Below are 15,990 nucleotides of genomic sequence, written 5' to 3' on the forward strand. Positions count from 1 at the left end.
ATAATTTTGCCAGATACAACAGTCTAGGTTGGAAGTTATTTTCTTTTAGGGCTTGAAATACTTCACTCCGGGCTCTCCTTGCTTTGAGGGGTTTGTGTTGAGAAATCTGCCATGATTCTGATGGGCTTTCCTTTGTAGGTGATTTGTTTCTTTTCTCTAACTGCCTGTACAATTTTGTTCTTCTGTTGGGTATCTGTGATCTTGACTATTACATGTCTAGGTGTAGATTTTTTTGATCATGGCTAGTTGGAGTTCTATATGCCTCACTTATCTGTATGTCCAATTCTCCACCTCTGTCTGGGAAGTTTTCTACTATTACTTCTGTGAACAGTTTTTTTATGTCTATTTTACTTTCTCCTGTTTTTTCATGGACTCCTATCAGTCTTGTTATTCTTCTTTGCATCATCTAGCAGCCACTGGATTGATTTCTCATGGTCCCTTACTATCTTTATGAAATGTATGTTTTCATGGTCTTTAACCGTGATCTTGTCTTCTATATCTGATATTCTGTCTTCAGATTCTCTTAGTCTGCTCTGCATGCTTTCAATGGAGTTTTTAATCTCCTGAATATCTGTTTGAATCTGTTTCATGGATTCCATTTCTTTATGTTGGGCGATCATGGTTTCCATTTCTTTCTTATGCTGGGCAGTCATGGCTTCCAGCGTGTTTCTGATCTCATCTATTTTCTTATCTGTTTCTGCTCTAGAGCCTCTAATCATGTCTTTCACTCTACCCACCATCTCTGTATTTATCTGGGAGATTATTTCTCCTTTTAATTTTTCTAGAGCCTCATCCATCTTCTTTGTTACTTCCTGTGCTATCAGTTCAGGGTGTCCAGGTGGTTGATTATCAGACTTTTACACCTCATTTCCCCCAGAATTTCCTTTTTGTGGCATGGAAGCCTGCATCTGTGCCTTGCTTAAATGTCTTCTCGTTTTTGTTTTTTGTACTGTCCTTGGTTTAATTCCTGGGTTGATATTTCAAAATTGCTTAATGCAGGTATCTTTGTTGCTTGTGTTTAAAACCCTTGTGGAATGATTGCTTTTCAGAGGTGTCTTCCAGACATGGCTTGTGTTTAGGTTTTGAGGCTCTAATGACTCTGAGGCTATTTTATTTTTCTTATACCAGGAAGGAAAACTGATTAGATCAATCACAACCTGTTAGACCAAATGATACAATCAGCAATATGACAACATCAAGCGCAGCTTAGAAAATGACAATTTGTGGTAGTTATTAATCTATCACATTTAACTATGTGAAGTATAATCCCCTGTGCCTCTGTAGTGTGGGACCAGGTAGCAGAAGACCGGGGGGGGGGGGGGCGTGGAACTGAGCCTTTCAGGCACCCGCGTGGCTAAGTGGAGCACCGGATGGGGGCGGGGCTCCAAGCCACGCCTAGGACCTCACCTTCGTGTGAGCAGGAACCCGGATGCAGCTGAGGCGCTTCAAGCTGCTTGGCTGACCCGAGGAGCACTGGATGGGGATGGGGCTCCAAGCCACGCCTGGGACCTCGCCATGGCATGGGCAGGAACGGGGACACAGCCAAGGAGCGGAGACTGTCTGAACTTAGGCGTGAAAACCTCCAAGACTGACTTCCGTAACACCGCTCAGCATCCAAAATGGCGGTTTCCCCAGTCTCAGCACCAATAACAAGAATTTTAAAGCAGTTCTTATTTTTAAAGTAAAAATGCTTCAGAAATCAATTTTAAGTTCTCTTGTAACCGAGGAAAAATTAGAAAATCTTAGGAATTAAATAAAAGTTATTTTAAAAGAACCAATGGCTGAGCACAGTGGCACATGCCTTTATTTCTAGCTACTCAGGAAGCAAGAGGATCCCACAAGTTTAAGGTCAACCTGGACAACATAGTAAGAGCCTGTCTCAAGAAATAAATAGGGTTGGGGACATAGTTTAGTGTGGTAGAGCACACCTAGGTTTGATCCCCACTGTTGATAAAAAAAAAAAAGACCAAGTGGAAACTACAGATATGAAAAACACAACTTAAAATTTAAAACTTGATGGATGGTCTCAATCATAAAGTGGTAATGATGAAATACAGAACCACTGAACTTGAAACAGATGAATAGAATTTACCTAAATTGAATAACATTCGTAAAGAAGGCTGGGAGAAAAAGACTCCAGGATCTAAGGGACAATAACAAAAAAATTAACATTACTAATCATTAAGAGAAGGTCTGAGAGTGATGCAGTATTTACGACATAATGGATGAAAACTTTCTAAATTTGTCAAAAGACAACGACCCTCCAGATTAAGAAACTAAGTGAAATCTATACAGGATGAATTCAAAGAAAAATACATCAGGATACATCAAAATTATATTTATTAAAACTAAAGATAAAAGAAAGAAACCTTAAAAACAAGCAAAAGAAATAACATACTATCTATAAAGGAACAACAATTCAAATGATAGCTAATATGATCTCTTCTGAAACCATTTCATCCAGAAAGATTGGTCCTTTTTCCAAGGGCTAAAACTCAATAACATTAATTCTGTCTACAATAACTCACAAAACTATTACTTAGGAATAAAAAATAAAAAGACACTCTATACATAAGAAAATAAAGATAATGTTACTAACACTGAAAGAATGATATAAGGAAGCCCTCTTAGCAAAAGAAATGATAACAGAAGTCTGAGACCTTCAAAAAGGAAAAGAGACTAACAGAAAGGGTACAAATAGAAGTATATATAATTGATTACTACAAACTTCATAAAATTCTTTAATTGTATTTTATGGAAAAGCAAACTGTAACACTGATGTAGTATTCAAGGTATGCAGAGTAAATAATTTTTTAATTATATTTTAAAAGAAAGAGTAAAATATCTTAACTGAAAGTATAGGTTCCTATGCTTTAACACAAAGTGGTTAAATATTAATAGTAGACCAGGATAAGAACCCCACTAAGAAAATGTACAAGGGAAACCCACTTTCCAAGTGTATCCTCCTGTCCCTCTCAGGCAGGAGCTGTCTTCCTCTCAATAAATATTCCTTACTCTTAAAAGAAAACTATAGAAAATGTCACAAAAATCATAAATAAATCAAAATATAATTCTAAAAATTGTCCAAATAATCCACAGAAAGACAAGAAAAATAAACAGAGAAATAACAAGAAATAAACAGAAAATAAGAGTAAAAGAAAAAACTTGACTTAGATATTAATAATTATTTTAATTGTTAATGCTATAAATGCATGTTAAAAGAGGTTGGCACATTGAATTTAAAAATCCATCTGAACTATATGCTGTCTACAAAAATCACTTTTCACATATTATGACACAAGTGGATTGAAAATAAAAAGATGAAAAATATATATCAGGCTACCATTAATTTTAGAAAGCATTAAGTATCTTACTATCATAAATAGAATTCAAAAGAAATAAAAATATTAGAGGCAAAGAGGGCCATTACAAAATGATAAAAATTTTAACTGACCAACAAAATAAGGCAGTCCTAAACGTATATGTGCAAAACAACAGAGCTTCAAAATACATAAAGCAAAAACTGATAGAGGTGCAAGGAAAAACAGAAAAATCTCCAAATGTAATTTAGGACGTCAATACCCTATTCCCAGCTAATGAAACCATTACTAGACAAAAATATCAGTAAGAATATAGGAAACTAAGCAATATCAACCAATAGGATCTGATTGACATTAGAACACTGATCAAAAATAGAATACACATTCTTTCAAAAGTCCATATGCACTCTATTGTGGCTCACAAAACATATTTGAGCAAATTTGAAAGAATTTATACCATATAGAGTATATTCTCTGAGTGGAATTAAACTACAAATCAAATTAAACACTGTTTTCTCAGCCAGGTTAGCCCGATATGGTAGTGTGTGCCTCAGATACTCAGGAGGCTAAGACAAGATTATTATTTGAGCCCATGATTTGGAGACCAACAACACAGTGACATCTTATCTTAAAAAAGAAACAAATGAACAAAAACTTTCTCAATATGGGTCAAAGGAGTCTCAAAGGAAAAAATTTTTTAAATACATAGCACTGAATGAAAATAAAACCATAACATATCACAATCTGTGAGATAAAGCCAAATTCACATTAAAAGAAAAATTTAGAGAACTTAAATGCTAACAATGGAAAAGAGAAATAAACTCAAATCAATAAACTAAGTACCTGCTGTAAGAAACTAGAAAAATAGATAAAAACCCAAAGCAAGCAGAAATAAATTACATAAGTACATATATATACACACATATACATATATACACACATATATATACATATATACATATATATGTATATATATGCAAAAATCAATGAACTTGAAAACAAGTGAATAGGGCAAGAGTATTCTGGCAAACAAAACTAAACAAAGAAAACACAAAAAGGAAAAGTCCATTATGTTCATGGATTTACATACAAAAATCCTTAACAAAATTTTGCAAATTAAATCCAACAATGCATGTGCATGTGTGTGTGTATATATATATATGTATGTAAATAACATGTGTATAGTTATGACTAAGTGAAAGCTATTCTTTGTGTGCAAGGCTGATTCAATACTCAAAAATCAATCAATGTAATCTACTGTATTGACAGGCTAGGGAAGAAAAATCATAGACTCATATCAATTGAGACAAATCATTTGATGTAATTCAACAACCACTCTCAACCCCATACAGAGCATATTATCTTTGTATCTGTGGGGGACTGGTTCCAAGAGTCTCCATGGACACCAAAATCTGTGAGTGCTCAAGTCCTATATGTAAAATGATGCAGTATTTGCATATAATCTACACATATCCTCTCATATTCTTTAAGTCATCTATTATTTATAACACTTAATACGATGTAAATGTTACGTAGTTAATATACTGTATTGTTCAGAGAATAATTAAAGGAAGGAAATTTGTGTACCTGTCCAGTACAGAAGTGTGATAGTTAACTGTGTCAATTTGAATAAGAAATGCCAAGCTGATTGGCTTAGCATAGTTCTGGTATGACTAAATGATTTACTGAAGCAGAAGACTCACTCTGGGTGTGAGCAGCATCAACTAATGGGGTTGAGGCCTGAATGGAATAAAAAGGGAAAGAAGAAGGAAGTCTTGCTTCTGTTTCTTTGGAGGAACTCGTCTTCACTTTTGCCTTGGACATCTGTCTTCTGGCTTCCAGCCCAGACTCTTCAGCCTTCCATCACAGAACCTTCTCTCATGGGACTCTGCACTGAGCTCCAGGCCTTCGACTTTTGACTGGATTCTTCAGACCTCCAGTGCACAGACGGTGCTTTTGCATTCTTCCACACCTGACTATGCAGAGGACACTGTAAGCCTACCTTGTGAATCTGTATAGACAGACAGATAGTCCTCATTTAACAACATTCCTGCTTAATGATTTTTTGGACTTATGACCCTCTGCTCAGACTTGCAATCCATCTTTTTTTTTCTTGTACAGTTCTGTACATCTTGTTTATAGAGCCTCAATGTCTTTTTTGTATAGTACACCTTTCTTATACAGTAATTTTTGTTGACTGTACCACACAGTATAGTATTGTAGTTTTATGTTGTTATGCAAATAAAAGTAAACTCATCAAGTTGTAGTTTCCTTTGACTTTTTCTTTGTTCTGAATATTGTAGTATACATACTATATACAATTTTTTCATTTAGCAACTAATTTAATGACCTAATCAAAGGAACAGAACTTGGTCATTAAGTGAGGAATATATATACATATATATTATATCTGTTTCTCTAGTGAGTAGTGACTGATACAAAGTGTTATTTTTAAAAATATTTTCAGTTCATGGTTTGTGGGATCAACAAATGTAGGACCCACGGAAACAGGGAGACAAATGTACAAAAACTTTAAGCTAGCATCATATTTAATAGTGAAGGCGAATGATTTTTCCCTTTAAGATTGGGAACCAGGAAAAGATCTGCACTATCACTATTTTTATTTAATATAATAGTGGAAGTTCTAGTCATGGCAATAAGCAATGACAGCAAAGACACGTAGATCGGAAAGAAATAAAATTATTTCTATTTGTAGACAATATGATCATCTACATTTTTAAAAAACTCAAAGATCTTCAACTTCTAGAAGAAAAAGCTGAATTCAGTAAAGTTACAAGATACAAGATCAAAACACAAAAACTACTGCATTTCTACACAGTGACACAAAAAGCAAAATAAAAGATGATAGAAAATGAAGATAGACTTTGTGGAAATAGGATGGGGGATATGGTGATGGGGAAGACAGGAGGCAGGGGAGATGAAGAGAAAATAATAGGGATCAAGAAATGATATATATGTGTACCAATTCCCCATAATTAATGTATTCATTATGTACAGAAAACAAAAAAGAAATTAAACAAAACTTTAATTCAATATCATTTATAATTCCTCTAAAGAAAATTAAACACCTAGGCATATGTCTAACAAAGTAGATACAAGACCTGTATAATCAAAATGATAAAGAATAAGGAAAAACTGAATAATAAACATCAACTTGAAACAATACCAACAATATATTTTTTAGACTTCTAAGCAACAAAAGCAAATATATACAAACAAGACTACATCAAAATTAACATTTTAGTGCAACAAAGGACACAATCATCAGAGTAAAAAGGCAATACAGAGAGTGGGAAAAAATGTTTGCAAATTCTATAACCGGTACAGGGTTAACAACTAAAATACATAAAAATTATTATAATTCCACACCAAAAAAAAATAACCCTCAATTTAAAAATGAGCAAAGGACTTGAATAGACATGTTTCCAAAGATGATGTATGAATGGCCAGTAAGCATATGAAAATATGCTCAACAACACTAATACAAATCAAAACCCCAATGAGATATCACTTCACAAAATACTAGAAAATAAAGTTGGTAAATTTCTTAGCCATTTATTTTTCTCATTGCCAAGAAAAAATACCTGACACCCAAAGTTAAAGGAAGAAAGGTTTATTTCAGCTCACAGTTTGTAGAGGTTTCAGTCCACTGTCGGCTGGTTCTAAGGCAATGTGGCATGGCAAAGGGGAAAAGGGGCAGAGGAGAGACAGTTCCTGGCATGGCAGGTAGAAAGCAACAAGCAGCAAGAGCAGCAGCAGCAGCCTGTCTCTCCTTTTTATCCCTTGTAGGCTACCCGCCTTTCGGGTGATGCCAGCAACTCCAAGGATGGGGCTTCCCATTATCCACAGCCAGAACTATGCTAAACCAATCAGTGGACTGATTCAGTAATCACACACCCTTAATCCTAGCATCACACACACACACCATAGATCCAGCCAACTTTAAAAGCCCCACCTATGACTCCTTGAGACTTTGGGCGGACATCTAGATGCAAGGCATAAGTGAAGGTGTGGTACAATCAGAATTCATGTACACTATTGGTAGGATTGAGAATGGTGTGACTGCTATGAACACTATGCAAATTTGTCAAAAAATGCAAAATAGAACCATGTGGTCCAGCAATCTTACTTCTGGGTATAATTAAAAACAACTGAAAGTAGAGTCATGAAATATTTTCAGGTCTATGTTCACAGAAGCACTATTCAAAACAGCCGAGATGTAGAACCAAACACAAATAGACACTGACTGGATAAATATGGCATGTACACACAATGGATTATTTGGTCGTAAAAAAGAAATAAATTCTGACATATATTACAATACGGATGAACCTTAAAGACATTATATTAAGTGAAATAAGCCATTTACAAAAAGACAAACATTGACTCTACCTATAAGAGGGATCTACCGTGTCAAATTCATAAAGTAAAATAGTGGCTCCCTGGGGCTGGGGTGAGGTGGGAGAAGTGTGAGCTAATTAATGGGTGTAGAGTTTCAGATTTGCAAGATGAAAATGATCTACAGATTTGCTTTGACTTAATACTACTGGGCTGTACACTTAGAAATGGCTTGGATGGTAAATTCTATGTTACACATTTTTATGCAATAAAAAAGTATACATCTTATTAAAAAGCTTCTGCACTGCAAGAGAAACTGCCAACAGAGTGAAGAGACAACCCACAATGTGGGAAAAAAATTTTACCAGGTGTTCCTCAGACACAGGTCTACTATCTCGAATCTATAAAGAACTTAAAAAACTCAGAACTCCCAAATTTAAAGACCCAATTCAAAAATGGGCATCTGAAATGAACAGACATTTCTCAGACAAAGAAGTAGAAACAGCAAATAAACATATGAAAAAATGGTCAACATCACTGGTTAAGGAAAGAAGGGAAAGGAATAAATATGAGAAAAGGAAAAACCAGAAACAAAGTCTTTGTAAATAGGGAGGGGTGGAGGGGTTGAAGGGAGGGCAAGGGATTGGGGAAAAAATAAGAACCAAGATATATCACGCAAAGGTACAAATTCCCAATGATGAATGTCATCACACTGTATACCTAAAATGTACCAATAAACTTAATGAGTAAAAAAATTTTATTTAAAAAAAACAGTAGTACAAAACATTTATTGGCATAAAAGTGATCCTTGTGGAATGCTTATAAAATGTCAAGAATTACACAAATAATTACATAAATACCAATATTTTTACACTATTCTGAAGGAAAAAGTTATTACAGTAGTCCAGTCCCTCTTTATAGACAGAGGATGCATGCCAAGACTTTCCTACTGGATGGCTGAAACCTCAGATAAACTGATCCCTATATATGCACTTGTGAAGAAATTTAACTTACGGATTAGGTACAGTAAGAAATTAACAAAATAATAAAATGATTATAACAATATACTGTAGTAAAAATTATGTAAATGCACTCGCTCTATGTATGTTCTCTCTACATGTCTTATTGTACTGAGATCTCAGTAACTTCTACAGATGATTTTTTTTTCTCCTTCTTAGGTTTCACTCAAAGGAAGGACTCTGCAGCTTCCCTTTGAATTATCCAAACTGAATTGCCAGAATCCTTACTCTTGTCCTTTGGGGCCGTTATTAAATAAAATAAGGGTTATGGAAATGGCCACTAGGTGACAAGTGGCGGGTAGTGTATACAGCTTGAACACACTGAATAACAGGGAGGACTCACATCCCAGGTTGAATGGAATAGTAGGGCCAGGGATTTAGCTCAGTGGTTCTGCTGACTGCCTTGCAAGCTCAAGGACCCAAGTTCAATCCCCGGTACAAAACAAAACAAAACAAAATATGTACATAAATGAATGGAATAGTAAAGCAAGAAATTCCATCATGCTTCTCAAAATAACAGGCAATTTAAAATTTACAAACTTATTTATGAAATTTTCTATTTAATATTTTTGGGCCAAGAGTGACCATAGATAACTGAAACCATGGAAAATAAAACCATAAATAAGGAGGAACTACTTTATTTTTTCTTCCCAAAAGATAAGATAATCACTTTCACATTACTAGAATATATAGTTATACAAGGAGAGAAAAATATTTGGGCATTAGTGCTAGGTAATTTTACTTGGAGATCTAAGTCTTGATATTCAGAGATTATTATACTTGGCACATTTGCTTAACTGTGTTGCCAGTGGAAGCTACACGTTAGCACCTTCATGAATTCGATATCTACATTATTCTAATTTTTTATAGGTTCTAAAAACAAAATTCACAGATATACTCTTAAGCACCATATGGAAATAATATGCCATACTATATAACTAATGAAGAACATATTTAACTTTTAATTCTTAATCAAAGATGAAAACATTTCCAGAAACATATACCCAAGATGAATTTCTTAAAGAGAAAATGCCTCTTTTTAAATGACAGCCCCAAAACATATGCAGCAGTAAATGTTTCTGCCAAAAATCAATGCCTATTTTTGACAAGTGAAAAAGCTTTTGAACATACATACGGTCTGCTTAATTTTGAGAAGCACTAATCCCCCTCTTTCAAATTTCCTTGAATATTATAAGATGTCTATTTTCCTTAGTGGAATATGGTATGCTCCTTATTGATTATGATAAACAACTTGTTTATATTTTCCAAAAATAATAGGTTTGAATATTTATGATGTCCAAAGAGGAAGCTGAGGTGAACCAAAAATAGATGTCACAGATTAGTAAAAAGTATTCCATGAACTGGAGAATTTCTTTTCCTCAAATACCCTACATGAAATAAAATCCAAAGGACCATTCAATAACCAATGAAGATCATTCTTTTATTTACATATAACAGTAAATTCTAGCATCAAGTGTCAAAATTAGTATCTACAAGAGGCAGCTATAGACCAATTTCTAATCCTACTATGACATCCTATACATACTATACATACTAATTTTGCTTTTTTTTTCCTTTCTAGCTCTCTTCTTCACACTGTTAAATGAACAAAATAATGCACACCAATCTTTAGAATTCTACATTGAGACATGTTAAGTAACTAAATATAATCTCAGATGTTATCAAGTCTAAAGCTAAATGAAAATGTCCCCATCTGGTTTCATAAATATTAAACTAATTACACAAAGTCCTCAGTTTCTATCTTCTCCATAGAACTATTATAGTTTTTGGTTAGCTGCAGACTGTTCTAAATATAGAGTGATATGTGTGCTAAAATTATTGTCCTGATTTTTTAGCAATCACTGTTAATGTTATACATGGTCTATTTGGTAAGTGCCTTGAAAAAGCAGATTTTAAATAATGATCATCACAAAATTACACAGCTGCTAACTTCTACCAATGCTCCATATTTATGAGGTAGTACAACCACATCAATTAAAACAGATTTTTACACAAAGTTTAAGTAGGGACACTTCACATACAAAGAAAGATACCACTACCTTAATCAAGAGCTTTACCTGAGCAGCTACACAATTCTGATCCAACAGATAGCCTTGAAATTAGCTTCAAGCTGTTGCCTGGATTACTGCTGCTCCATCTCCAAATCCACAAATGCTCAATTTACTTAAAAGACAACTTTGCTGCACATATACTAATGGAAGAGGGAGGCGAATTTTAAAAAAGCAGGCTCTTGCCATCTTGTCAAATTAGCTGTGGCACCTGTTCACATTTTGCAAAGTAGTGGGTAAGAAAGAAATGTTCAAAAGCAATCCTCTGTTAAATATAATGTTCCATTCCACATGACTAGGCAGAGGGACAAAAATAACACAAGTTTGAAAGCTCGGTACAATTTAGACAAAACAAACAATATGTATGGTTCAGCACACCCAGTGGACCAACAGTATCATCAATTTCAAAAAGAAAGCACTCTCAGAGAACTAGGGCCAGCCCCAGAGACGGTCCAGTGACCACTTGACCACTTGACTCTAAGCCTTCAAAAGAACACAGACCAATAGGTACTTGCAAGAAAAAAGTGAAAGAAAAAAAAAAGAAGAAAATTTATTTATCACTCACCTTCCCAGAGCCTAAACAATCCCAATGCCTGATATTGGTCAACTTCTATGTGTACGTAGAACAAGAGTGTTAAAAGATAAATGTCAAGTGGAAAATTAAGGATAGTAGAGAATAAACAAGCTAGCCTATTTAAATTTAACTTTTCTACTTTTAACTCTAGGGAAAATGTTTGCTAAGCCTGATTTAACTTTGACAGTGAGAGAAATGGAAATAGATGTACCACCTTCTAAGAACTTAAGCAAACTTTTTAAAAAGAGGCCCCAACTAAGCAGAGAACATAGCCTGCCTCAAATACTCTACCTTTCTGAATGTCTACCTCAGTCAGAAATCATCTCCCAAAGGGCCTGAAAAGGGCGGAGACTCTTTTTGTTTTGTAATATGAGGATTTTTTCATTGTTTTCCTTCAGGTCTCCTCAAGACTGATGGCTTAGAATCTGCCTGCGTGCTTCAGTTGTGCCCTCAAAGTTACATTCCTATCCCTTGACTCCCCTTCCACTGGTACTCAGACACTGAATGGCCTTCTTGCCTCAGTGGATTCCCAGTCTCCCAGAGCAAGCTCAGGTGAGTACTTAAGGGAGTAAGGAAGAGGCCCAGTCAAAGCAACTGTCCAACACTGAGACCCTGTCCTTCTCAATACAAGGAGCAAGTGCTATATGTTCCTAAAACAAACAGGAGAAAGTGAGCACAGTATCCCTCTTCCATGAGGGGAATTTTCTCTGGTAACTGGAGACTGGGAACAAAGAGGGAGAGAGCATCTGAATGCGGGGAGGTGAGGTTGGGAATGTTATGCTTCTCCGAATGGCTGCTATTCTCAAAGATCATCTGGCAATGTGCTCAAGGGAGGAGACACGAGTCTTCAGCCCATCAAGTGTCCCTCACAAACATTGCTGTACCTTGCGCTCAAGGCCTGTGCTTATGCAAAGGTCCCCATTCTTGTCCTCACCTATGTGCATTCTCCAAATTAGAGTATGAGAGGAAGTTCATATCTGTGGTTTGCATTATCAGGGAATCCAATACAGAAGGACAGAACCTGACATTTCAAGGAGGCAAATATGGTATTTGGTTAGGGGCAGGAAGGTGGAGGTTTAAAGTTAAGGTTCATAAATACAACCCCAGGACCAAAAAGTATTTTATCACATACACCCCTTGTCTAGCTATGAATTCTTGTCCACCCTCACCAAACCTGTTTTCCAACTTTTAATACATCCTCTCTCTTCTATTGTAGCAACTGTCCACCTTTTTCCCAGTTCCTATGATTTAGTTAATCCTTATCAAAAGAAGTTGCCTGAAAGAGTGTAACTGAGGAGCCATAGATAGGTTTGGGTGTTATTAGAATACAAATATTCTATATTCACACATAAATGTCCCAAACTAGACATATAGAATCCAGTAGTTTCAAAACATACTTAAAATAGTCTAACACTAAAAACTCATAGTCTATACCGACAGAGTCTATTTTAAGGAATTTTCAAAATAAAGAAAAAAGCTATGCAAAAAGATGTTCATCACAGTGTTATTATTATCTAAAATATAATGACAATGAGGGATGACTAAGAAATTCTAGCACAATTACTAATAGAAAATTATGTAGACATTTTAATAAACTACTGCCCAGTTGTAATTCAGTGAAAACTAATACTATAGAATTTAGAGTTATATATATATATATATATATATATATATATATATATATATATATATAAAGTAATGCATAGGGCCAGGGATTTAGCTCAGTGGTTTCACCACCTGCTGCACAAACGCAAGGACCCAAGTTCAATCCCCAGTACCAAAAAAAAAAAAAAGTAATGCACCATAATTAAAAGTACATGTAAAAAACAATGGAAAAATATCAAAATATTAGTAACCATTGTCTTCACTTGATAAGACTATAGTAATTTTCCTTTTCATATTATTGTAGTTTCCAAATTTTTTTTAATTCGATAATTGGGGTGAGGGCTTTGAAAAAGGCAAACTTACTTGGAATGTGAAGATTTTTACTTGTGTAAGAAAACCTTTTGTGCATTTAGTTGACAAATTCTTTTAGAACCAGGAAATGTCCCATCTTCTGGAAGGGGCCTCTGGACAGGGATTTGGAGAACACGAACAGGGAAACATGGCTGCTCAGAAATCTATACTCCCTCTCCATAATTACCAGAGCAGATACAGACCTCACAACTGACAGCCAAGATTTTCCCTAATCTGTCACTATGTATTCAAACGGCCTCAGAACACTTCTCAGCTGAACCTTTGTCTGGCATTCTCCCTACTTGGAGAAATCCTTGCCACCTCTGTGTTCAATTTAACTCATTTCCATCCATGAAGGCTTTCCTCATCCTCTGTTCACCCACAGTCTGGCTCTGATCCTCTGATCTCTTTCTTATACTTTGACTACTTCCTGTTCTTAAGATATTGCTATAGCCATTAAGTCTGTACCACCTTTTTCTGGTATTAAGCCTATTCTAAGTTCTTTTGTTAAATGATCCTGAATAAATAAATATCTTCCACAGCCAATTTGGTATTATATTCATACTCCAAGTGCTGTTATCTAGATTAAACATCCTCTCTCAAGTACAAACAAAGAAAATTGTAAAGGATGGATAGAAAGGAGACAGATCTCTTACAATACGGAATAAGGATGGCGAGAGGTGAGGAGGAGAGGAAATGAGAATAAAGACATGTCATGTTCAGAAACCCAATAACCGCAATTAATGTAAACACTATATGCCAAAACATGAGCTAAAACAAATATCAACAAGGGGATAGGGGAACTGGAGGAAGAGGGGAGGGGGGGGGAAGTCGAAAGGGGTTAAAAAAGAAAGAAACTGCAATATATACATGTGACCACTCCCCAAGATGATCATAAACTGCATGAACTGCAAACATGTACTCATAACATTTTAAAAATTATTTAAAAACATGCTGCCTCTGCTTAAAAGTTTTCCTGCTGTCCATCTATCACTAAGACATGTACTTCTTACCGCTTTTTTTTTTAAACAAAACATTCATTGGTACATTTTAGATATACATCATAGGGAATATGCACCTGTACATAATACATCCTGCCTCTTTTTCCCACCCCTCCTTTGACACCCCCTCCCTATACACAAAAATTTTGTTTCTAATTTTTCCTTCTATTATCATTGTTTTCTTGTCCTTTCTTTCCTTTCCTTTTTCCCCCTCCATTGTTGCATCCCCTTCTTTTTAAATAGCAATGATGCTGATTTTACTTATTTATTCATATCAATTCTACTGTTTCCACTGGGATTAATCACATTGGACTGCAAGATGCCTCACCCCTGTTCAGGGTATTGCCAATAGCCACGTGAAGAAAAAAATAAATGACCTCCTAAGAAACTGAAAACTACTACAGGACCCTACTTCTCTTACTGAATAACAAATATAATTTTGTGTCTCTATCATATGTTATTTAGGCAGTGGGCTTTTGCCTATCAATATCCCAATTAAGCAAGAATTCTCCACTATAAGTTCAATATTCTAGAAATGATGGACTAAATGACTATGTTCCTCCTGCTATAAAATACTATGCCAGTACTTAGAGAAAATGAGCATTTGTACTATAGCAACCTGCCTTCTGCAATATCAACAAGAGTTGCATATTTAAGAGAAAAATCCATAAATCATAAATGAAAGCAAGTCAAACGACTTCCCAAAGAGAAAAGACCTAGCATCCATTATTTCTGCAGAAGGAGCACAGAGTCAAAATAATGGTTTTTGCTCTGCCCTTCACAGTCAGCAAACACTGTTTTACTACAACATGCATATTTTTTAAATGAGAGGCAACACCTAGGGGTAAACACTTGACCCAATTCCTCCACTTACTGAATGATCTTGGACCTTCTCTGTATTTCAGCTCTTTACAAAATGAAGTTATCGCCTACAGTACAAGTCACAAAGTTGTAATGAATCAAATAACATGATTTGGGTTATCTGTCACCCTGTTACGTGCGATTCAGTCACACGCCCCTGAACTACATAACTGCTCTTACTTCAAATGTTACCTAAAGTTAAAAACAAAGATTTACAGATTTCTTTTTACTGTCCTGACCTGAGTATCCACCATATATCACTGCCAAAAAAAAAAAAAAAAGTGTTTAATGTCTCTTGTTCTAACCCAGCTCTCCTTTGTAGTGTTGTCCAGATACTATTTTTTGCTAGATGCTTTCTAAGAAAACAGTATTTTTCCATATGGTTCAAAAAATGTTCTTTCCTAATAAAAGAGTGAAAATTCCACTTGGAGAAAGTTTCCAGGTTGTTATTGCTGTTGTTTAATATTACTCCTAGGAAACATAATTCTGAGCTTACTATCTAATACTGCATATACTTGTACATCTGGACCCATTACTCAGCGATATAGTGGAAGGTCCATTTGGAGTCAGGGAGACTCGTGTTCAAATTCCTGCTCCCCTTGACCTTCTAAGTGTAATTTAATATCCCTGCTCCTCACTTTCCACATTTGGCTCTGAGTTGTGATGATTTCATGAAATACTTTATATAAACGTAAGAGCCTAGGACCTGAGAGTATTATTTCCTATCTCCCTCAAATGTTAAAGGGCCAACCCCACCCTGAACGCGAGGCAACTCTGACAGGACATCTTCCACCTGAGTCAAGGAGCAACGCTGCGATGTAAAAGTGGCTG

The 15,990-nt window shown here is 35.4% G+C and overlaps 1 protein-coding gene across 4 annotated transcripts in view; it reads right to left on the bottom strand.

Moving 5' to 3' along the window:
- The window catches only part of Ttll7 (tubulin tyrosine ligase like 7), a 160,276-nt gene that overhangs the window by 143,660 nt on the left and 626 nt on the right, over nucleotides 1-15,990 (bottom strand). The gene's annotated exons all lie outside the window — the stretch shown is intronic.

This window comes from Heterocephalus glaber, unplaced genomic scaffold (genome assembly GCF_053883595.1).
Source record: "Heterocephalus glaber isolate CG9 unplaced genomic scaffold, H.glaber_assembly_v1.0 deba00001442, whole genome shotgun sequence".
Classification (NCBI taxonomy): Eukaryota; Metazoa; Chordata; class Mammalia; order Rodentia; family Bathyergidae; genus Heterocephalus; species Heterocephalus glaber.